This window comes from Typopeltis vanoorti, chromosome 1 (assembly GCF_054136105.1).
Source record: "Typopeltis vanoorti isolate ZY-2024b chromosome 1, IOZ_Tvanoo_1.0, whole genome shotgun sequence".
NCBI classification, from domain to species: domain Eukaryota; kingdom Metazoa; phylum Arthropoda; class Arachnida; order Uropygi; family Thelyphonidae; genus Typopeltis; species Typopeltis vanoorti.
The window spans coordinates 84,316,626-84,343,111 of record NC_143549.1 but is presented as its reverse complement, the minus strand read 5'-3'; positions in this window follow the sequence as shown (position 1 = coordinate 84,343,111).

Genomic DNA, 26,486 nt, shown 5'->3' with positions numbered 1-26,486 from the left:
CCTTTATGTATATTTAAAAAAAAAAAAAAAATTCAAGACTTTTAAGATAGTGGTGGGCAGCAACTCAGAGGATTTAATTGGCTTTAGTAGTAATTGTTCTGTTGTAATAGCAATTTGCACGGCACTGTTTTTGTTGGTATGTAAAATCAGTGGAATTAAGCGAAAAAGAGGTCCTGGAAAGTTTAACTTCTTAGATGTGTGCTGGCATGAACTCTAACGCCTTTCAGATTCCAATACACACTGGACACTCATCGGAGGCAGAATGTGTCAAAAAGGAGTGGGCTGTTTAGCAACTATAATCGTGTCTTGGTTTTTACACTAAAAATCAAATGGTTTATTGAAGCTATTTGGTATTGAGAATTTTTAGATTCTGTGCAGTTTCAACATATAGGCAGTCCATTCACTTAGTATCCTCTAGTGGACAGATGTAAGGAGGTCGTCTAAGTAGCGCGACTGCACTTAGGTGCCCTCCTTACATTAGTCTTCTTTGGTTTCGAATTCCGTCTATAACGTAAGAGCCCCTTTTGGTTTTGTGTGCCTTTCATAACGGCTTTTCAGTTGAAGATGAAGTCGCATCTCATATGGAGATCGCAGAGTTTTCTTCCAGGAAACTGGTTTTTTTTTCAATAGGCCAAACTATCAAATGGGCCAGAAGAATGCGTACACTTAATACACATAATATACTGGCCTCGCAGTCTTAGTTGCTTCGGCCCTGATGTGAGGAATCTTGATAAATGAATGCAAATCAAGAAAGGTCACTTTCATAATATACTGGAAACAATCCATGGCTGAACGCTTCCAAGCCTCCAATCCATCCGTGGCGGCTGCGTTATTCTAATGTAGTCGATAACGATGAAGATTACGGTAATTAGCTGAATTGTTTCCTACAATGCATCCGTCATGGCGCGCATATTAATAGGCGGTAGTATGCATGCATAATACGAGCTGCGTATTAATAAAGTAACACAGGCGAACTGTGACGATTTAGATTTCCTTAAATCGACCCTTCGAGACATCACTTCCAATAAGCCTTAACCAGCCGAATCCTAGTTAAGGCTTGTTGAAAGTGAAACTTGATCAGAAAAAATCGATCTTAACTTGCGTAATTGTTTCGTCGACGGGCTATCAGGAATGTCCAGAGTGTGTGGTGTGTTATCCGCAGTGGCTATTGAATTTCATAACTAAATATATCAGTAAGGTAGAACTAAGATCGCGCATTGAATGCCATGTTGAAAGAAGTATTATAAAATGAGGGAGGCCACCAACAGTGTGTGTGAATTTTCATAATGTGGGAGAAATTTCAGTTTTGCACGATGAGGTGAAAAAGACCAGAAACGCTTCGGTTTTTTCCTCTAATGTTGTAGTTTTTAAATGTAGAGAAACTGTGTGTATCATGCCCACGAAAGTTTGTAAACCTAATAATACATTACTAGGTTTACCAACTTCATAAGCCATGCTTATCATTCACAAATCACAGCGCCTCACACTAAATTTGTTACTAGCATTTTACAGAGTTTGTCCCGTGGATTGTGTATGTCGCTCCCCCTTCGGTGAAAAGAATATAGGTTAAATTCGATCCAAGATTCAGTTATTCCACACTTTTGCGAAGAGTCCCGGGACTTATCGTGGAAGCTAATCCCCCAAACCGTTTTCTAATCGTGTGTATTCTCAGGATAATTTGCGTGTTTTGCTGGGGGGGGGGGGACCTTGCTACATGTATATTGAGACTGGCTTGCTCGCCTCCAAAATATTCCTCGTGTCATGATTATCATTCTTCAATTGTCATTCTTCTAACTGAGCGATGGAGGCGATTTTGAATGGCTGCGAAAAATTAGTCAGCGAATTGAAAGTAATCAAACATAGAGAAATTTTTATTCTGATCAGAAACATCGTTTATATTAAGGGAATAATTGGTGTTGATTAGAATTAAAATCTTAAATAGCATTATTTTTTTTCTTAAAATATGAAGCAATTTCTTTTTTATAATTCCGATTGTCATTCTATTATATATCACATGATATGCTTGGTTCAGGATTATTGATTCGTGGATTTACTAATATTCTTAAAGCTTTTTGAAATTATATATTTTTTTTTCTGATTTGTGTTATTACGGGAGAAAATCGGCTTGAACAGCCTATTAGCTATACCGTCTAATATTTAATTACTAATGATTTCAATGTTATTGTAATGCATTATATTTAAGCGCTAAGACAATAAAATCCGAAAGTAAATGAAACCTGAATAATATTATGGAGAATATGCTCCTGATAGCACCGTGTTCTAGTAAAGTGAACGATTAAGACACTTTTCCCATGATGTCACCTACTAAATTCTTTCGTTTAATTAAGATGTGGTACTTAACAAATTTTATTATTATATATGAACACCTCCTGGAGTCAATTCATCAAGGGAAAAAACTTCTTAAATTGGTTGCAAGGCCGGTTTTATCATTAGGCGAACATAGGCAATCGCCTAGGGGTGCCAGAGTTTGCTACATAATTCGGGGAAAAATTACAACCTTCGAAACAATTAGTAAAACCTTGATTAATAATAAAAAACTGAAATAAGTCAAGCCGTCCTGGTGCTCGCTGATGATCCTACATTATTTTCGCCTTTCTCTATTTCTTTCACTCTCCTGCTCTTTGTATACTTAACCTCAACTGCAGAGATTTTTCCTCCTTCTGGCATCTGTCCCAAGATGAGCGGGGAATGATATTATTTTTATAAATATAAATGTGCTTGTGTGAGTATGATAAAATATATAGAGAGAGACAATGTATAGGGGGCGCCTAAATTTTCTTTGCCTAGGCGCATCGGATACTCTCTGACCGGCCCTGATCGGTTGAGTTTGTGCACTCATTCACCACCTCATTCGGCAAAACATTCTACTCACCAACCACTCTCCACGCAAAAAGCCATGCCACATTCTCTTATGCGGCACACCTTTATACAACTTCCAAGAATGGCTTCTTGTCTCTATCCCCTTCCTTCCTTCAATTGAAAAATATCCTGGATATTTATCTGATACGCACCTCTTAACAATTTATATCTCAATCATATCGTCCCTACGCCGCCTATTTATCAGTCTTCAATTTACATTCGCCCAACTTGTTTTCATAGTCAGAATTCCAAAATTCCGATACTGCTTTTGTTATCTGCCTCCGAACTTATTTCAGAGCTTGCTTTCGCCTATTCGTAAAAATGCAGGTGACCAAATCGATGCGCAGTAGTCCAGATGCGGTCTAATCAAAGCCTTGTACAGAGGAATAACCACGTCCTTATCTCTACTTCCTCATTGTTATTCTTAGTATATTGGCATTTCTTTGTGCTGTTTTGTCACTTTTGTAATATGTCTCTCCAAATTCAATTTTCTTTCCACCAGTATCCCAAGATCCCTCGCTTCCTCCACCTCCTGTAATACAACGCCTCCAATATGATACACAGCTTTACATTTTTGAGATCTAAAGTGCAAAATCTTGCATTTACTGATGTTAAATTGCCATCCCCACTTGTGTATCCACATAACCACTTTATTCAAATCTCTCTGAAGCACCAGTATATCTGCATCATTCCTAATTAACTTTTCCAAATTTAGCGTTATCTTCAAACAGCTGAATATCCGCTTGCAAACCACTCGCAATATCATTAAGAAACAAATTAAACAGCAGTGGTTTTATAACAGAACCCTGTGGAACTCCACTGGTAACTATTCTCCTCAGAGATATGGCTCCTCTATACACCATCGTTTGATATCTGTTAGTTTCCTATCCAATCCCATCTACTGTAACTTATATACCAGGTTTTTGTGCGTTAGCCTGTCAAATGCTTTACAAAATCCAGAAGTATCGCCGTATGTGAAGCAACCCTAATTCGGAACTGCAGTTCACATTATTATAAAATATAAGTAAATTAATATAAGAAGACCTCCTTTTAACAAACACATGTTGACCTCTATACAGAATATTTTTCCTTTTATGTCGAATTCTGTATTCCATTCCTAACTATTCTCTCAGAATCCTTAACAACCACTCAAGGAATGCAAACAAACAGGCGCCTGCAATTTGAAACATATGTTTTGCTTCCACCTTTATGCGACGAAACAATCTTGTCTTCTTTCCACTCATTGGGAATTGTTGAGGATGATTACCAACTGTGCAAGACGTGCATTTGCACGGGGAGACAAGCTTTTTTGGAGGGGCGGCAAAATTGGCATAAACTATGCGAAAAATAAGGGAGAATGGGCGGCAAAATATGCTACTGCACGGGGTTGCAAAAGTCCTAGGGGTGGCCCTGGATACAAGACTCATTAAACAACCAAGAAGAATCACTTTATAGATTTTATGTAACTGTTCACTCTTCCAAGTTTATATTTCTCCATAGTCCTCTTCTTCTGCAATTCCTGCAAAATTTCCTTATTCGTCTATTTAACGTATATTTTGTTAACCCTTTTTGATTTAACCACAGCCACTGTTATTGTCATCACCAGATTTTTAACTGGCCCATGCCATAGTAATCTCTTTTCCTTCAAGTTTCCTTTTCTCATAGAACTCTTTCAAGCTGTTTTTCCGAGTTTTCCATAATCTCCTGCCCTATAATTATAAAAGGCCGTGGCATTGCTTAATTGTCATTGTCTGAAGCGACTCGATATTTTTTTTGGTTTGACTTTGGCTAAATCTATTTTTTAACATTGCATAGTTTATTTTTTTAAATAATTTGTACAATATTTCATGGAACAAAAATGATCAAGGTATTTGTTTGATTACTTAAGGGAACGCACACCCAAAAAAGTTCTCTGGACCGTATAACCCCAGTTTAATACTTATTATGCTGATATGAAATGATAAAATATCTGGATAATCTCAGATCAATGTTCTGAGGTATGAAAAAAATCTGAGATTTGATTTTTCGCAAAATCCAGTCCCTTTGTGAATGGAGAATTTTTTTTTTAATTTGTTTGCACAAATCTGTATCCTCATAAAAAAAAATTCTCCATTCACAAAGGTACTGGATTTTGCGAAAAATCAAATCTCAGATTTTTTTCATACCTCAGAACATTGATCCTAACACGAAATTTGACTGTGTAGATTGTTTCAGATTACGCACAAGATATTCTTTGGATCCCACCCACGCACATACAGATACACATGATTCTCTCTTTCCCCTGCATTTATCGATTTGTTTCAGTGTCTAGTTAGTTTTAAAGTAACTTGATTAATATTTTGAAGCATCTCTCTCTCTCTTTGATGGCTCTCATAACAAGATCCCTTTCTCTTGATAAAAGATTAACTTTAAATTTCGGAATTCTTTTTTTTTTTAACAAGAGGAATGGGAATGTCTTTCTAAATGTCTCTTCTTCTCGCATGTGTTGGCTTAACTTGTTGGCTCAATCAGCTGTCAAGATGAAGTATTGTTGGTTCTAGAGAATCCTAATTATTGCAGAGATAGTGGCTTACCCTATATTCATACTCCGCTGGAGCCACCGTAGCTCAGTCGGTATAGACGAAGCCCTTTTGTTTGGAAAGACCTGGGTTCGATTCCCGTCCAAGATGTGAGGAACCTTTATCTGGCCTCTTTCGATGAAGGTGAGTTAGCCAGTCCCATACGGAGGTAGGGAATTTTTTCACCCGGAAACTCGGGTTTTTCGTCTCCTAGAGCAGGCAAACCAGTCCCGTGAACACACGCATCTACAGACATAGGACACACCGGGAGGCATAGAGCCAACCACCTTATCCTCGAGACGGTCGCGGTTGTGACGTCCACAGCTAAAGAACCTTAATGGTTCGAGAAAAAAAGCTTAACACAAGACATACTCTGCTGTGTTTTTCAGTTGCGTGTCTGGCGTATTCCAAACAGGATTCGAACCTAGGTGTTTCCAGACAAATAGCATCATCGCTACTGAGGCTTGATTTTAAACGTTGTACTGATTAATTGTGTATATACGGCTCCCTGATTCTCTATGCGTAATTGCATATCAACTCAAAATTAAAACTTAACAAGCGAGATTCATACAATAGAATTTAGCTGTGCTATATTTCTCTGTTTCAGTATAATGTTTACCAAATTCTCTCCTCTTCCCCCCCCCCCAAAAAAAAAACATCCACTATTCAAAAACGTTAGCTCCTTCCCCATTTGACTGGGCTTTTCACTGCGTTTTTCTTCTAAAAATATTGACCCGGAGAGGCAATTTACACTGCACGGATAGCACATAACACATTTTCTCCAAACTGTATCATACGCTTGGGACAAGCATTAAAATAAATTCTAGGATAGTACAAAAATAGAAGAAAGAAATAGTATAAATATTTTATTTTAAAAAAATAAACTGGTAGACCACAGAAATGTGTATGGAAACTTCAACGGAATATCAAGGGTGTGAATTTCATTACCTAAATATGAGAGAGCTTGTATGTAATAATAATGGATGCGGGTAATTATGAATAAGTGGAAGGTTTTGTGGAATATATTTTGAGAGTAATCTTTGGACTGCAACGATTGTAATCCTCCAAAGAGACGGACAAATTTTGCACGTTTTTTCAGACTGACTTTAGAACCTTTCCAAGTACGTTAAAATGTTGCACTGTATTCACAATGAAGTTCACAGAAATGAAACTAATGAATTCTTGATGCTATACCTTCACATTATTAATTGCATACGTAGAAATATGATCAATATTTTCATGAAGATCACACCAAATTATTTTGGCACGGCACTCTGCAGTAACTACGTGATAGTCCTTTAAATTTAAGGTCGGGCTGCGTCGTCTCGGTAAATTGCTAATAACACAGTTAAAAAAAAAAAAAAAAAAAAAAAAAGCAGATATAGCAGTAGAGATGAATTCTAGAAAAAATGCATCTGTATAATTTGCATATTTTGTGATTTTTTTTAAAGGAAAAGCTCGTATAATATTGCGAGCAAAATGTTTCTTGCATGTTTCTAAAAAAAAAAAAAAAAAAATCGTGTTGATTTCATTTTAGAAAGAAGTCGTTTTTTCATTGCTGTCACTCTTTGACTAATCAGGAAACATCACTGTATTTGTGTAATGTTAATAATCGTGCGACAAAGTTGATTTTTAGCACTTTCGAAAGTGTATTGAAACTCGGGCATAATGAAAAACTTGACAACATTCCACTTTGTCATTATCGGTGTAAATGACTGCTATAAAACGATACTGCAGTAAGCAGAATAGAATAGAATACGGGTAACCCTCGTATAACGCGGTACTTATACAATGCGGTCTAAAATTGTAGTAACCCTTGTTGAACGCGGTGCTTATACAACGCGGTTTCGATATAACGCGGTCTACAAATTGTAGTAACCCTTTATCTTTTCATATGTTTTTCACCGCACGATTTAAAAATACAAATTTTATCTTCGTTAAATTTATGTCTGCCTGTATCCCGCATGTAATTATAAGTAGAGAATTTGTATTAGGGAAAATGCCCTTTAGCACTCATGTACCTCAATTGTTTACCGTATGAAACGTTTATTGTTGAAAATTGTCCTCGTTTCTGCCAGGAAAGTGCATTAAAAATAATAAGTATGTTCATCTCAAGCTGAGCACTTCATTTTCTGGTAAGTTACATACAATATGTAATGCTTGCTTTTTTGTGTAAAAAAAATTATTTTTATAGTAATGACCACAAACTGCAACGAAAGGGAAAAACCAACATTGAAAACAAAATTAATTTCTCTCGAAGAAAAATATTCAAAATCTTGGATCGGTTGAAAAATGGAGAAACACCAGAAGATTTTGCAGGGACTTTGAATTTAAATGAATCAACATTTCGAACAATCAAACAAAATGAACATAAAATCCGAGAAAGTGTTTATTTCTGGGTCAACGATAAGTGCAAAGCGCGTTGCTCCTGTACGCGATGGAAAAATCTCTAATGATTTCGATAGAAGATTGTACCTCAAAAGAAAATTCCTATGGATGGAAATCTTATTAAACAAAAATCTCTCAAAGTTTATAAACATTTATAGTGCAGACCAGGTGTTCAATGCGGATGAATCAAGGTTATATTGGAAAAAAAGTGCAAAAACGCACCTATATTTCGAAAAATGAAAGATCAGCTCCTGGATTCAAAGTTTCCAAAGATAGAATTACGTACTGTTTTGTAGTAATGCATCAGGTGATTGCATGACAAAACCAGTGTTTATTAACCAATCCTCAAATCCTCGTGCTATGAAAGATTAAAATATGCACTATTTTATTTTGCCTAAAACATTTATGCATTATGTGCAATGAAGTTTGAGTAGAATTTGTAATTTTTATACTATGTACAGTATTTGTTTCATAGTTTATATGCTTTAACTTACGTGAATTACCTGAATTAAATAAAAATATTTTTTTTTGTTGGATATGTCATTGTTGTTTATATAATTAAAAAAAAAAAACGATTTCGGAACATAACCTTAGTTCTTCTGTGTGATCTGGGTCTCGCATAACGCGACTTATATAACGCGACATTTCTGCGGAACCTAACATCCGCGTTATACAAGGGTTACCTGTATTTTAAGTTTACGTATCAGTAAAACTCATGGTGTTACAAGTAAAGAGCTAGATTTGAAAATGATGTTAGTCCAATCTGAATTTAACGAAGAAAAAATAGGATAAACATAAAAACGACGGAGATTATTTTATTATTATTAGCCAAACAGAAATAAAGGGAACACTTGAGGCCTAACTTTACGAAGGTCCACTCGTCCTTCGTAAAGTTATAGCCTGCATGTATAAATGAAACCTCACGCGTTTCGATAGTTAAATTTGTATCTTGTGTTTCTAATCCTAACTGGTATTATTGCATGAAATGGTTCCATGGCAGATTTTTCCGAGTTAAAAATCAGTGTTTCCCGGAGGGAAAAAAAACAAAAAAAAAAAAACACTCAACTGCGCAAAAGACCGAATTAAAAACCATTGGAAGTCTATTGGCATAGGTAAGTAGAGTAGGGCTATATAAAAACTGTGTTTCCCAGCAGTAATATTGGGCATTTTTCGGTAACAATGCCCGAAATTGGCAAGCTTTAATTGCATTTATTTCTGTTGAAATCTGATCTGTGGATGGTATGGTATATATTTCTTCAGCCGCAGTGATTATCTCTTATTATCTTAGCTTTATTGCCATATAATAATGTTGTTTTTGATAAACATCTTTAGTATGCTTTTTTGATAACTGTTCCTGGACTTAATGTTATGTTTATTAATCAATTTACTTTGGAAAATTTCTTAATTCTGTTAGAAATGATTAAATCCTCATTGAAACTTAATTTATAGCCCAAATTAAAATTATGGACATTTTTGATTATTTTGTCTATTACAATTTTAGTTCAGGTGGTCATTTCCCCTTGGAATGCCATAATTTGAGTATATTCTTGAGAGATTGACATTATATTGTTTTATTATTAAGTTCAGTTTATACATATCTTTTTGTAGATTGTCCTCAGTTATTCCAAATATCACTTAGTCCTCCGCAAAGAGTGATGCATCTGAGATAAAATTATTTCTATTTAGATTATTTCTTTGTTGGTTAATCTACATTCTTCGATTATTCCATTTTTACAGTAAGATATGGCTTTTATACAGAGCTTTTTTTTTCTTCCATTCGACTTTGTACGGAAGAGATTTCATGTTGATCAAGACATGACTTCTGTAGGAAGCTTTCGGTATTGAGACCACATTTTAAGGTAAATAAAGAGTTTTTAATAATAATTATAATAAGCAGTTATAACCCTACTGGTTTCGTAAGTCATCAAACTTAGATCGTCAGGGGTATTAGCAAAAAAAAAGTTTAGTAAAAACAGACATGGCAAAATTTAGGAATATTATGTAACTTTCCAAAGGAGACCAATGTTAACAAAACACTCATTTGTTGAAAGTGAGACGAGCTGATGAGACTTGGCCAAGAATCCTGCAAAAAATAATTTTTCGTAAAAGGAATCCTGGAAGTTTTTTTTTTTTTTTTTTTAGTTTTAACATTTAGCTCTATTTGGTAGTTTCTTATTAATATAGGTAATTGGTGTTTTTCTAGCTATTCGGAATGTTTTATTATTCATTTTGAATACAAGCCATGTTATATTCAATTAAACTTAACACTCTTCATGTAAATGAACTTGGTTGTGGATTGTTAAATAAATTCGCAGTGCAGTGGGATGCTATTGGTGCAGAAAGATTGCTTATAATCTGAGTCATTATATAACCTAATAACATCTATCATTAGGCGTGGCTTGCTTTGTAGTATAACGTGACAGTCGGAAATTGTCGAAGAACAGGAAATGCAGCTACTGACAACTAATATGCAGTGAATGTTTTGGTTTTATCCTCGTCTGTGTGAAAACGGGACTGTGACGTAAAAAAACAATTTTATCGGTCATGACCTCTTTACTGACAAGAGGGTCTGGCCTGGTTTCTATTTGGAGATTAGCCAGTTTGTCTCCAGTACTTCAGCATTAAAGTAATAGAGCACTTAACTCTTTTTTGGATTTACAGTATTGGTAGTGAGATATATATAAGCCGTTATTCTTAATTATATAACTACCCGTATTTATCGCCGCTTGTTATAATAATCAATAAAGCTGCAGTATTTTAAATTTGATGAAGATAGAATTGTTTTCAGGTTCTCATATATGTAACAGTCTTTTGTATTTGGCAATATTCCTTCTGTTTATTTATTTATTTTATTAAGCCACTTTTGAGAAGTGACTTAAAAATAGTAAAACTAGTCACTGAATTTTGTATCACATTAAAATCATTTGATAGATGTAAATTATTGTACTCGCTGTGAATTTTATTTTTTCCCTGCTGCTTTTACCGTTTCATAGCAGCAGTCATGAGTGAGTGTTACATATAAACGTGTGCAGATTCTTGGTTATTATTCGTGACTGATTGAATGAGGCATATTAGAATCGTCTATCCTAATTTAAGAGAACTAGTTCGTCCGGTAGCCCATTTGCCAGTAGTAGTAGTTGAAGAGGATACCTTTTGGATGGATTAGAACTCATTAATCTGTACCTACGGCTGAGCGTTATTAATTAGCTGCTAGTTATGTTCTGAAAAAAATTCTAAAAATTTAAACTAAATAAATCTTAGAACCAAATTTTTTCACATAATCACCAGTCCGAAATAATGGCGGCATAAAATATTCCCACCATATATCGGTCATAGTATTTACAATCTGAAAGTAATCTTCTGCCTAGTTATTTGGTCTCAGGCAGTAGCGGCCCGTACATAAGCACTGCGACACTGCAGTACCCAAAGAAAAAAAAATTAATTTTGTTTGTGTTTATAAATAATAACAATGCTTACAACATTATATAAATGCAACATAACATGTTAAAGTCTGCAGCTTATGTTTTGACATTGCTTGAATAGTTAATAATTGGAATTGTTCGATTAACACTTAAGATTAGGAAACAAATGCACTGCGATCTAACGCCGATATTCGTTTGCTCTTGTCATTGTACGTTATGTCATTCAGACACTGCCCAAACGGCAGTGTATTTTTAGTATCCTTAGGCACGTTATTTCTCTGAGATATGAAACGTTTATCATTGGTGCGTGGTGAACTAATTTTTGTCAATATTATTTTATTTTGTTAAAACATATAATTATTTATTTATTTTAGATACAAGGCTGAATTATTTTTGTCAATATTATTTTATTTTGTTAAAACATATAATTATTTATTTATTTTAGATACAAGGCTGAATTATGACGGGTGTTACTGTTGAAAATATGAAAAGAATAATATTTTTTCAATTATCGTTACACGAAACAAAAGCACTGCGATCTAACGGCGATATTCGTTTGTGCTTGTCATTGCTATTGATACAAATCTTTTATTATTGGTGTTTGTTCTTGGTGAGGATGAAATATTTTTAATAAAGCAATTTTCACTATGTAAATTTATTTATTAATAAATTCGTTACTGATTAGAATTTTTTTTTTTTTGTATATGCAAAAATTTAAACTTAAAATTTTCACCGGCCGCCACTGGTCTCAGGGTTAGGTCCTTTGAACAATTGCGAATTCTTTTAAGGAACATTTTAGTGCGCTTGGAAAATATTAGCTTTCTTTGCGGGAAATATAATTTCAGTATTAATTAGTTTTGAAAAGTATGAAGTTCTGCGTGATTTTTTTTTTTTTTTGTGATAATTAGGATGACCATACGTCACTCTTTACGCCTGTTGTCCCAGCCTCCTGTCCAGTGTGTAGCTTTTTTTTTTTTTTTTTTTTTTTTCCCTCGGCATTTTCCATGAACAAGGTAACTAACACTTTTTTTAAAAGACTGCATTCAGAGTTCTGGGTGATAAAACCGAATGCCCACGGACACGAGCCGCTAGAGACGAATATTTCAGCCAAAATGTTCACACATTTCAGTAAAAAAAATTAGAATTGAGAATATTCTCCATTTGGTAGAATTTGCTCTGTGCTTACCAGAGCACTGTGCTCACTCCCCCCCCCCCCCTTCACTCTCAAATATGTCCCCCTTTGGATGATAAATTATATAATCACCCTAATAACGGACTTTGACAGAAACAGAAAAATGCAATGGTTGCAGCTAAATTGCACCAAAAGCGCATTAGAAAATGCGAAAAATTTGAAAAGAAAACATACCAGGAAAAGAATTGAACTAAAAACAACAATAGAATCCATTGACAAAATCAAATGCCAATAAAACCAGTAATAATAGAAGAGAAATAGAATTCGTTGAAAGCAGCATTATTAACGGAATAAGTCGGAGACAAATTAATTTCGCAACAGTAGGGTTGCTTTTGGCCTGATTATATGTGTGTCATTTAAATGGATATCTTCCGATGATTATTAATCTCGTACTACCATGACGGTCTAGGAAATTAACGTTGAAATTCCTTAAAAAATATTGTTTTCAATCTTTTCTTGGAAAATTTAAAATATTGGCATTGATCTCAGTTTATACAGGTATGGAAGTATATTTCCAATTCTACTTTAAATTCTTTTTCTTTAAGCCTTAGTAGGACAAGAATTAAACAAAATTAGCTTTAACTTCCAAAGTCTCTCTTTTTTTTCCCCTACAGCACACTTCGCAATAGTTGTAAAGAAATCTATTTAACCATTTGGTTAGTTTTCAGGAAAACTCTCTCTTTCTCCATACGTACGTTGATAATATAGGCAAATTTCCTTGTCCCATATTGGATTTTCCCCTTACCCCGTAGCACAAAGTTGATTCCAGCTTGTCTCATTTTGTATTCTTGTCCTTGGTATTTAACCTCTTCTTGGCATTAGCTTCCATTCAAATTTTTCTATAAAAAGGAATATTTATATCGAATTACTATCTTATTGCTTTCATCAAGGCACTATACATTCTCGCTTAGCGATCCAGTCAGGCATAATAATTTTGCATATATTGTCCACCTTTTGGATAAACGTTGTCTAGGAAAATTTCACAAAACTTAAGCAGCTGCTCTTATATTATTAAGACAAAAGATGATGTAAAATTAATTAAGTTCTCACTCCGTGGCCTGTGTCTTATACTAAATGGAAGTTTTCGCTTTGACTGCATACAAGACATTGATCCTCAGGGCTTCCCGATGCGGCAGAGTTCCTGTTTTCACTTTCTTGTTCCGTATATCAGTGATTTCTCCATTATTATAACGGTAGTATAATCTCTCTCGTGCGCGCACACAGAAAAAAAAACTTCGACTAATAAGATGAGATTTCTCTCGATAAACATATCACGCAATTCCTCTTTCTCATAAAAAGAAGAAAACTAATGAGCGTTACTTTAACCATCTGAACAGTTAGCCCCACACAAGTAGCAAATTCCTTCCACTATAAATGCTGCTCTCACTTATGCTTAAGAGATTTCTGAAACTTTGACAACATGTGATAGAGCGCTGTTAGATTATTAATGATCCGTCTCTCATCGTTCACTTCACTTCTTGTCACACGGACATTTAATTTTTTCAGCATACATTATATGCAGACATTTTCTTAGCCTCATCAGAATCCATTAATAAGTTTCCAACTTACCTCTAAATATGTTAATAACTTGGAGTAAGCATCCATTATCCATTCAGGTTTAATTTCTAGAATTCTCTTCCCCCCCCCCCCCTTATTTTTCGTTTCTTTTTCTACTTACTGTGTTTTGGGACTACATTTGCGTGTGTTTGTGTGTGTTTTATAATACAATGTTAATTGCAACTTTTATAAATCGTATCGTGGGTATGGTTTTTGCGAGTTATATATTTGCAAATATTGCTGAGCAGTGGTTATCTTTTTTATATATATATTGCGATTTTATTTATTTTCTAAATAGTGAATTTCCTATCTGGAAATTTACCATGTTTAACTCTGTTCTCGACAGAACAGAACTTCACGTAATAGCAGTCTCGGGATGTTTCATCCATTAGGCATCATTCTGTAATAAAATAGTGTATGGAGATAACAATGAAAATAGAACTTTTAAGGCGTCTGCTTCGCAATTCCATCGGGAATCGAGAATGGATAACAAAAGGAATGTAATTCGCAAGGACGAAATATTTATCATCGTAATTATTCGAAGTGTTGGAAAACGCCTTAATGATTTTTTTTTTATCTGGTTTATTTATCTGTGACGTTACTTCTTGTCACAGAAGCCCAGTTAGTCAGATTGTCACGTCATCCTGTATATTTTTAATCTTATTATCAGCATTTGCTTCGTACTGTAAAAGAGTGAAAGGCGAAGTTAGAAAATAAATCTTAACAGCTTGGTGCATGATAACAAGAACGCGGCACTTGGTACGAAGCAAATGCTGATATATCAATAATCGGTATTATGTATTTCGAAAATATAAATAATCGGTATTATGTACTTCGTGTTTCTTCTGTAGAAGGCGCTGAAGTTGAAACTCGGGTTTTTATATCTGGAAAAGTATTTAAATACAGTTTCAGCATAGGAAGAACAGAGGGAGAAGTCTGTTACATTTGGAGATGTCTGAACTGAAATGTTAAAGCTAAAATGAAGTATCTCTTGTAAATATATATACACACACACACACACACACACACACTTTGCCCAAGAAAATTGGATAGTTTCTTGTCACTCGTAAACGTCGTTTGCATTTTCCAGTTTTTCTGCCTTCTAAATAATTAAATAATCACATTAATGTTAATTACAAAATAGATGCTTTTAACGGGCGGCAGTCTAGACCAGATAGAAAAATTCCAGTGGGATTTTGATACTCATTACGCGAAGAGTTTCATTTTATTATGCGTCGTAAGTGTTTCGATCATATTTCACCTCTAATAATAAAACATTTTTACAATTGACTTCACTGAAATGAAATGCCCTAGTGTAATGCAGTGTGTTATAATTACCTTTCAGTAAATTAAGAAAATTACTGTTGCTCATCCAGAAGAAGTTTTTCTAACTATCTGCTGTGAAATACTTGAAAATAGAAAGCAAAATTCGTTCAATATTCATTTTATGGAGACTTTCTTTTCCTTCCATTACCTCAGTAATTGCTCCTAGATATATTTGTGAATGCTTTGCACTGTTAATGCAAACACTACAAATACAGTACAAAACAAAGAATAATTTCTTTTCGGTGCTGAATTTCCTTTATAGACATGTCATTATTCATACAAACGCTCTGTACTCTCATCCTATCATATTTTATATTGTTGGAATATCCTAATTTATCAGTATACAAAAATGTTAAATCTTGCAGATTTTCTATAGATAAAATGAGGTTGTCGAGGCAAAGTAAGACGCATCAATTTTAGGGTTCTTCACTTCTAGAAATCAAGCGGAATTTCCTTTACAAATTTGCACCTGTTTTTATGATTTTCATGTAAATTGGTAATATCACAGGCTGATTATATCTGCTCGTTGATTTAAGCCTGAATATTTCGTCGATAACTTTTGGATTTCTTATCTTCAATTTGAAAAAATTTGCATCATGCAAATCGACCACAGAGCGCGCAACTTATAAATGTAATACGCACTTCAGGGTCTTAAGGTGTCTTGGTATAATTAAACAACCAACCTCAGAAAACAGGGTTAACCCTTCCCCCTTTTGCAACGTAGGCGAACCTGACGGAAAACGCTCAGTTTCAACCTGCTAGATCAATGTTTCATGTTCTTTTGGTTGTGATAGACTATTACTGTATATCCAAATCGATGACGGAAAACAAGATTCCCCCCCCCCCCTATATTGCTCCCACCCACGAAAGGTTGGGCCATGGATTGTTTTTTCTATTTTTATCAATTTTTATATAATTTTAAAAATTATATTTTACAAATCCGGAAACCCTGCTCTCCTGGTCTCCAATAAGCGGGGCGGTGGTCTAAGAGGCGATGAAATTCATCTCCAACTAGGCCGGCAGTTAAAATATTATTTTGAATAAAGTACAGAAACAAATATTTTTTTTGTTTTGTTTTGTTTTTATTAGCCTATAGAATTCAAATATTGTGTAATTCATTAGTTATCGGCTGAAGTTGAGAATGGTCTGAAGCCGCTGGTTGTTGCAGATTTCTCTTGTGGTACTGTAACATTTCATCCCCTCGTTGAAATTCATAATTTAAGTGGTATGCATTCTGTAGTAAGCTGGTACTCTAAGCAATCTCATCAGTTTCATGGCTATGAAACTGGCTGTGTGTGTATGCATATAAAATAAGTGCTCTGCCTTTTATTCCTTAACTTTTTGAAGACTATCGGTCAGCCAGCCAACATTCAAGCCTTTACTGATAGTGAGCCTAAGATATCAATGAATTAAGAGAGAGAGAGAGAGAGAGAGAGAGAGAGAGAGAGCTGTAGATAGCTGCAATAATCTCGTAGGCCCTAAACCCAAACACCCGTGTTACTGTATCTAATAGTAAGTTTTATAGTTGATTTTTTTGAGAAGCAAGGTTAAAACTCGAGTTTCTAATATGGTAAAAACTCATACTTGTCCGTGCCAAAGATTTAACGTGGGAACTGGTCACAGAAAGACTTCAAAACTTGAAACTTCCTCTGGTCGGCGACTAGAACCGAACCAATAACGCCTATCTCTCTCTCGCTGGGAGCTTGTATACCATACACCTTTGTTGGATGATAACTATGTGGAGTAACACATCATTGATTTTTATGGCGATCACACCCAAGAAAAATTTAGGAAGTTATTTATGTCCTGGATGGAACCAGAAACGAATAACCTGTTAACTAAACATCTTTTTTTAAATACAATTCCAAGTCTCCAATAACACGGGCAATAAAAATTATGTAGACCTTGTACAAAGATTCAGGCCATAATGGGATTCAAAGCCACAACATCTTGAAGTCAAAACTCAAGGATCATCCACATTTTCATAATTAAGAAAAAAAAAAACAGTGTTTGTTAGTTCGGTTGTGATTATGCTTTTATTTCCATTTAAGCATAATCATACAAAAAAAGTTACTAATATACATTGTTAATGAAATAATAACAGGAAAACATAATTTCATTGGTGATTTAAATGAAATTAATATATATTCATAAGAAATAAAAATAACGAAAATTCATTGTAAATACAATGAATTTTGTCTCATCTGACCATTCTCGCTCTGCTTCATAGTAATATTAATATTTCATGCAAAGAGTTGTTTCGCTGCTACTAAGTTACTCTCAGCAAAAGTTCGGATTGTGTGTTTTCTAGATTGTCTTAAATTACTGTCCTATGTTCTGGTATACATTTATTTGATTTCTTAATTTTGCATGTATTAATAATTCTAAGAACACCGACATAAATATTTTAGTACAGCGTGATGTTCCACAGGTTCTTAAACATTTTTTTTTATCCGCGATCCCATTTAAATAATTATATAATCAGTGTAATAATGCTTCGACGTTTATTTCTGTAACAAACTACACAAATATAGAATGAGTGTACAATAATGCCAATAGCTGTTTAATAAATATTTAATTTACTACATCTTATCAACGTTTGCTTTGACTCCCTCGTCCTCGAGAGGCCCACCCACAGTTTAAGAACTGCTGTGATATTTAATGCTTCATTAGATAACGTGGGATAATGAAGTCTCAGACTTGGCCAAAACTGCCACCGTATTATAATCACAAAGTTCTGTTTCATGAAAACATCAACGCTCTTCGAACGCTTATTCAGATGAAATTAGCATTGCCATGCTATTTCTCCAACCATTCTGATAGGTCTATTTCTGCTTATATCTCTTCTGCAGGTTTTTTTTTTTTTGGACACTGTACTTTGTTTTTGCTGAACTTGGCCACGATGTAAAGTTGGGCTGCCAGCTTCCTCACTGGTTGTTCCTTGAATGCCATGATAGATTGCTTCCTTTCATGAGATCTCCCCATACCAGTGCTGGAGCAACCTTGGACTCTGAACTTTCATTTACTCTTTCTCCTCTATATAAATGACTTAAAATTATCCATAACTCTGACAGTACACTTCGTTTTTCTTTCGTTTGACAAATTCATTCATTTCTTCAGTAATGAATACTATAAATTCGGATCAACTAAATATTCATCACTCCGACGAAAATAACATTGTACACTTCATTGCTTACGAAACAACTCTTACTTCGCTTGATCTTGATTAATATCCAGATCTACAAATAGGATCAGACTTCTTGGACTGAACTTCAAGTTCCAGCATCTCCTCAGTTTCTCTTCCTGCATAAGCACACCTTAACAATAGCTTCTTTAAAAAATAGGTGTTTACTTTTCTGTTCAAGATATTACTTCTCAACTGCACAACTGCTAACACTATATATTCTAAATCAGCCCAACCTTGGAATACTGCTCACACATTGGGGATGGCGCGCGTCTAAACGTTCCTGAAGAATGTCTCGTGCTATTCAGATTCACTTTAACCACTCTTCTAGGCTTCATAGTAAACTGACCCATCATTCCTTCGCTTTCTATCAAGAGTGTAAGAACACGAGCAGCATGCATATGTTTACATGTCAACATGCGTGCGTTTACTGTTCAGCTTCAAACTTATCGAATCATCTTTTCTTCGTTTTTCATTCCATCTACTTTTGAGCTTTGGAATATTCTTCTTCACTATTTTCCTCGAAGATTACAATACAACCGTTAGCTGTTCAAGAAATATGGTCAACAAATGCCTTCTTAATCTATTGCCTAACCCGGCCTGCTGTTATAGGTTTTGCCGTCTTTTGCGTGTGTGTGTGTGTGTATATATATATATATATATGTATGTTACATTTTTATTGATTAGTTATCTAATGCAATTATTTTCTTGTTTCAATTCTGATAATATCAGAAGTTTATTTTTCATACTTGTAATTAAAAACATTTCCTGTTTCCTCGGCATTCCGTTATCAATAAATTCATACAGGTAATGATGCATACACATGCTTTCAATAATAATTTGGCTAGTATTTTTTAATTATCTGCCTTGTGTTCAGATTTAAATAATTACAATTAGTCAAAATGCTAGTTAAATATGAGACCAGCTCGCGCACACACACAAAACGCGTAAACGTTTTTTTTTTTCGGTGAAAGCTTACTACTGCTATCACTAGTTATCGCCTCCCAAAGTGTGCATATAGGAAACTTGGAAAATTTGGTCACTTTCATTGCAGCATGGAACGAAGATATTTATTTATGCAAACATTCTCTATATTTTCCCGATATAACCGCGATCTCTATTTGTATAATTCCCACATATTTTGACCAGGCTGTTTTCCGATGTTAACAGTGAGTCATGAACAGAATTCATTTAATATGGCATTAACTCTTCAAAAATTTTACCCTCAGATTCATTACTTGAATCGGTGCAAGCAAATTAGCATTATTCGATAGTCTATCTAATTTCAACATCGTCTAATTTAATAGTCAGTCAGTGGCGACCCGTACATAAGCACTGCGACACTGCAGCACCCCCCCCCCCCAAGGAAAAAATTAAAAAATCGAATTTTGTTTGTGTTTATAAATAATAACAATGCTTACAACATTATATAAATGCAATACAACATGTTAAAGGTTACAGCTTATGTTTTGACATTGATTGAATAGTTAATAATTGGAATTGTTCGATTAACGCTTTAAATTACGAAACAAATGCACTGCGATCTAACGCCGATATTCGTTTGCTGTTGTCATTGCACGTTACGTCATTCCCAACTGTAACTGCTCAAACGGCAGTGTATTTTTAGTATCCTTACGCGCCTTATTTCTGTGAGATATGAAACGTTTATTATTGGTGCATGTGCGTGCTGAACTATTTTTTGTCAATCTTATTTTATTTTGTTAAAATAACAATTATTTATTTATTTACGGATACAAGGCTGAATTATGACGAGTGTCACTGTTGAAAATATGAAAAGAATTGTGTTTTCAATTATCGTTAAACGAAACAAATGCACTGCGATCTAACGCTGATATTCGTTTGCACTTGTCATTGCTATTGATACGAAACTTTTATTATTGGTGTTTATTCGTGGTGAGAATGAAATATTTTTAATACGTAAATTTATTTATTAATAAATTCGTTACTGATTAGGAAAAAAAATTTTTTTTTTGTATATGCAGCACCCCCACTTAAAATTTTCACCGGCCGCCACTGCAGTCAGTTATAGTTTGGCCGTGTTATTTTACAATGAAATTCAGTTGTCTTTTGCAGCTTTATCTTTCAAATGTATCAGCTGCAAATATCCCTCCCCATATGATCAGTGATTTTTGTAGCTGATACTATTAAATCTGCGATGGTTACGGTTGCTTTTCGTTAATGTAGCCGAATGCTCATTTTTCAATATATTTTTTTTAATCCTGCGCAATTTTTGTCGCGTTTTTTTTTTCTCTCCAAGAAAACTGCCAGTGTTCTTGCGTTTTGATTCCCTAAGCCGTCAGTTTGGATGGCTTCGCACATTTATTTAACAAGAGATAATTAAAAAAAAAAAAAAACGCATGTGGCCAATGATTATTTATTTTTAGTCCTTCACTGTTTGAACCGCATGAGTTCATTGCTGTATTTCAGGTGCATTCTTTCGATTATGATACACGATCATTGATTTGCTATCACTATCACAGACATTGCTTTAACTTAAATGCATATGATATTTTGTTGTGTTAATACGGTCTTGTTCAATAACGTAAGTTCCAAAATACAGAACAAAAAGAATTTTAGAAAAAAGGAAATGTTTCACAATCATGAATGCATGGTCGCTTATAGCATTTTTGTATAGCAACATTATATATTATCACAATTGAACCTAACGTTCTTTTGCCTACTCTTACCATTAAATTGGTCCACTGGAAGCGACTTCACTAATTTTGATGGGAATCCTAAATAATAAATTTCATTACATTTTATGAAGTCGGCGAGGAATTGTCATTTCGAATTGTTTTGCTAATAAAATAATCAAGGTTCCATGGAGAAAATATTTTCTCGATGTTTTTCTCCATTTTTCTCCTTTTTCATATGCTGTACTAGATCACTTGCATACGGCCAAATATATCGGGTTATAAGTTGTCTATATGAAGTGCAGTTTGAAATTGTTTTCTAATAGGTGCTTTGCAAAAATGCACCTGACAAAGTAGTACAGTTATACATGTTTGAACCGCTTGTTGATTGTAGCAAACAAACAAAAAAAAGCTATTTCTTAATCACTGAATCAGACCTTTTTTTTAATACCCATTCAGCGGCTAAGCATTGTTTATTACTTACTACATGCTTTCAAAAATAAGTTAAAGTTTTAGTTTTTTCAGTTAAAAATTAAACTTAATAAATTGAAAAAATTTATTTCTCGGATATAAGTTCCTTTCTCCCTCAGAATACAGTAATGGATCCATAAGGGCATGCGTATCACAACTTAAGAAACAGTGCTTTATTCGATGATTGTTTAACTTTTTCTCTTAATGTTTTGCGAATTAAATTTTATTATGATGTAACAAGTGGTTATGTAATTAATTTTTGCTATACACTTAGCAGTAAAATGCAGCCATGTCATGTATGTCAGACGTACACTTTCACAGATGCCATATTATGTAGCCATCCGATGATTGCTCATCTTCCTACAAGAGTGTATCTGTAATGAACTGCGAGCAGCAGATCAGGCTGCTTTTCTTGCCCAATTACTTGCTTCACCGACTAACTAATTTTCAGCTAGAACATCTATTGTTATTTTGGTTTTTTCATTGAGGTTTCACTTCTGAAAGGGGTTAATATTTTCATATTATAAAAACAAGGAAGAACAGCACTGTCTGTTTTGAAGAGATCTATTTATAATAACTAGAGAAATTAATTACATCTCCAGTGTGAGACCACTAGGATGATTTAGTAGATCTGAGGTGACATGGAAATAAATAACGTATTGTCTCTAAAACAGTATTCGGAAGTACATCCAAAATTGGGCTTAAGGAGATTTATGAACATCTTAGAAATAATACAAAAATATAAATCGACTTGCATTTTACATATCCCCGTTTCTATAATGGTATTATTAAATATTTTAAGTTTTACAGGAATCAAGGAGTAAAAGCTCGACAAGTGTTTTTCTTCTGATAATTCTTATGGGTTTTTCCTTTGTTTATCTGTACATCACTCACCAAATTTCTGTTCTTACAGTGAACTGTGGCATTTTGGATAGACTTTCCTTTACTATGCGAGGGAATCAAGAGAGCTACTGTTAGAAAGTCATTTCACCTGAATCACTGCCAGTTTAGAAGAGCTATTCTTATACCCGACCTCCTGGGGTGATTCGGCACATTTCCCCAGGGACTGTTGCAAGTGGGAAATTGTTTTCAGAAAGTATACGTTGGCATTTCAAGCACCATGAACTAAACACGTAATGACGTGAGCATCAAGCTACATCATGATTTTAATGAATGACTGGTAGAGTGCATTGTTTTCTTATGATTTACTTGTTAGATTTTTAGAACTGGATTACTTTGTTGGAACCGGGCTGGATTATTTTGAGCACTAAAATAGTGGACAAGAGGCTTTATTTAATACCAACTAAATGTATGAAAAATTAACCTACCTACAATGTGTGAATAGACTGTAATAACTCACCACTTGTGTTGTGGAAATATACATATTGAAGTGTGTATGTACATACGCACACATCTCGTCACATAACATACATATACTTTATTCAGGTGGAGTCTTCAGAATAAAATTAGTCTATATTCTTCTTTTGGGTCTACTCAAAATCCACTTTCTTTTGACTGATGTTATTTGCTTTATATATATATATATATATATATATGGAGTCTTATGATTCTTTGTCCCTTATTTTAACAGTTTAAGGTTGACACACCAGGAGCAATCTTTGAATATTAATCAAGTAGATTTTGCTTAAAAGCATTCTAGGTTCTTTCTCAAAGTTTGTTCCCGACAAATTTGAGATGGCTTACAAAGCAATCATCTGGAATATCGGCTGACTATCCATTTACTTTTGATTGGATCACTAAAATTATCGCAGACGTCGCGTTTTAGGTTTAAGACCTCCAGTAGATGTGGAGTGTGCAAAAGTATGGTCTCCCTGCAAGCGTTCATATGTAAAAGGTCTAAAAACTTTCCTTCCCTTCCATATTACTGCCGACTTTCATCATGACTTATTGTAATTTCCGCTTTAACGATGCTGGCAGGATAAACACTCATTTTCAATTTACATTCATCGCTATATTGTGCTACAGAAGTCCATTGAGGTAAAATTTGCTTCATCAGTGAACATAATGTCGAATGAATGAATGAATGCTGCTTTTGACTATACATTTTGAGAACTATAATAAGCAGATACAAAAATATTCACTAATTGCACCAGTGACTAACGTAGTACAGTTCCAGGAACTCCTTGGAACGCCCACACGTCTTCTATTTTTTTTTTTTTTTTTTTTTTTGACTCTTAGTGGTAAATAGTGATGCAATAATTCCCTCTTCCCAACTAATTTATACTTTTTTAAATTGCTAGAATGGCTTTTGCAAATTTTCGGTATCTGAGGTGTTGGATCACTTATATTACTTATAGTTGAAAATCCAAAACCAAATGCATCAGATGTTCCTTGGCAGAGGAGTTCATTGCTTTTTTTACTATTCATAAAAGCTAACTGAACGTGGAATCAGTCGATTTTCAATCTCTTTTATGCTTTTTTTCCTCAGTTACAAAAGTAGAATAAGAAAGCATGATAAACAAAAGTCTAGGAATCAAAGTCCCAGTTCTCGTCTTTTTCTGGTGCGTGAAAGGGCATTGTCATGATCTTAAACCGCTTTTATTGATCATTTAAGTCTAATATTGCCACAACCAGATATTTATTTCCATCTCTCTCTCTCTCTCTCTCTCTCTCTCTGTCTGTCATACAGAGAGAGAGAGACTGCACTGGAATAAGTCGTTCCTCCGGTTGTGTTAGTTCTTCCTTCATCACCATTTGAATTTTGCTCTGCGACTTCCCCATGTCGATTTTGTTTGTAGTCGACTAGTCAGTTGCATTCTCTTCTGTATCTCATAGTATTTTGTATCTCAGTGCATATTATTGAAGTTGTTAATTTTGCTTTCTAGATATTTAAAGAATATCCAATTGATCAGATATATCAATCATTAAGATTTGTTTTGATTGATCCTCAAATTCACATATTTAGCTTTTTTCTTAGTAAATTTATGACGAGACCCACCCACTTGTTTTTATGTAATTTGTGTACATCTATAGTCAAAGCTTCGCTTATGTCATCAACATAAGTCCTACTAATCCACATTTAGTTTTCCTTTGTTCATTTAAGTCTAATGACCTTATCCAGTTCTAGGATGAATAAATAGCATCTCCGTGGCGAATTCAAGGTTTTTATTTCAGGTTTGATGAATATTCCCTTAGAATATACACCTTTTTAGAGAGAACTGCGATTATATAGTTGTGCTATATTTGTACAGTTTTGAGATATCTGGATGTTTCATTCCATCATGATAGTGTGTGTCGAAGCATGAAAATATGATAATTTGTTGAGTTTCCTTTACAGAAGTCGCTTTGATAAGTCTACACTGTGCAAGATACGAGGTAAATAGAAAGTTCTTTGTTAACTTATATTTCTTTGATATGGAAATGTTTATGAACATTTCAGAATACCCAATTTTGAAAGATGAATCCATAATATATTTTCATACCCCCCCCCCGCAAATGGCTACTATGCAGTTAATGTTCTTTCTAGAGAAATAATGACGCGGTGTGCGATTGTTATGGTCATAGTGTGTCAAAATTCCTGATAAATGTGGGGATAATATAAAGTGTGAAAAGAAAGCAAAAGCTTGGCTATCGCAAAAAAAAAACATCCAAATGTTTTAAAATAAGGACTTGGATATGTGGCAGAGTTGTGTAATGTGCGAATTACTTTGATAGATTATGAAAAAAAATCTTACAAGTATAAGGAGAGAGAGATTGAATGAATTCTATATGTCAGTTGGAAGATCTGGATTCTGTTGAAGATAGTTTAATATTATCTAAACCAGGCGTGACCAACTTCATTCTATACGAGGGCCAATATATGATGAGTGGTAGCGTCACCGGCCGCCCATTTTTAGACAGAACTTAAATAAATTTTGTTGTATGTTTTGCATACAACAAACGATGCCAAGAGTGAGCTTTTTTTGTATTGATGTTGGTATAGTAAAAATAGATCTCTGAGCACTAAGGTTTCTGTTCAAATTACGTACAATTTTAGTACGTACTTGTCCAATGCATTCTTCATATTTAGCGGCATGGTGCTGTATGTAGTGGCGTTTGAGATTATATTCCTTGTGCACAGACAATACTGTACTTGCAAACACACAAGGCACTGCGGTTTGTTGTTTAACGTTATTGTTTATAAACAGAAATTCATTTTCCCATTTCTCCTGAAATGACTTGTTTTCTTCACAGATCTTAAGTTTCTTACTCATAGTACACAAAGGCTGAAGTAACTGACCAGGGGACACAAACTGCAACAATAACACTGTTAACTGTGAAACTGATCAGTGTAACCAGAGCAGAGCAAGTGACTTTCAGTGATGCTTTACTCTGGAGCGCATTGAAATCTACCACTCCCACCACTACAACTCGCACAGAGAAGCAGTAGATTTTATAAATCGAGTAATCTTTTTAAAGCAATTCTGATTCCGTGTTGCGAATATAAATTGTTTCTGTCATCAGAAATAATGAATATAACTAGTATATCAATCAGAAAATCTGCGGTCGAAACTAATAGCTAAATTGATAATACATATTGTTTTTATCCTGCCTCGGGCCACACGAAATCACGTTACGGGCTGCATGCGGCCCCGCGGGCCTGCTGTTGGCCACCTATGATCTGAACAGTGCAATATACAAGCAGTTGGAAACATTGTAATAAGACAGCTGGAAAAGTTCGACATAAAATAAATATGAATAAAACAAGCTCTTAAACTGAACAGCAAATCCCAAAGAAAAATTAAGATTGACGAACGTACAGTAGAAGTTTATATAACTAGTTAATGTTGATACTAAAGGTAGAACTGACGAAAACAAATGCGGCTTTCAGAAGATTGAATATTATACGGAAAC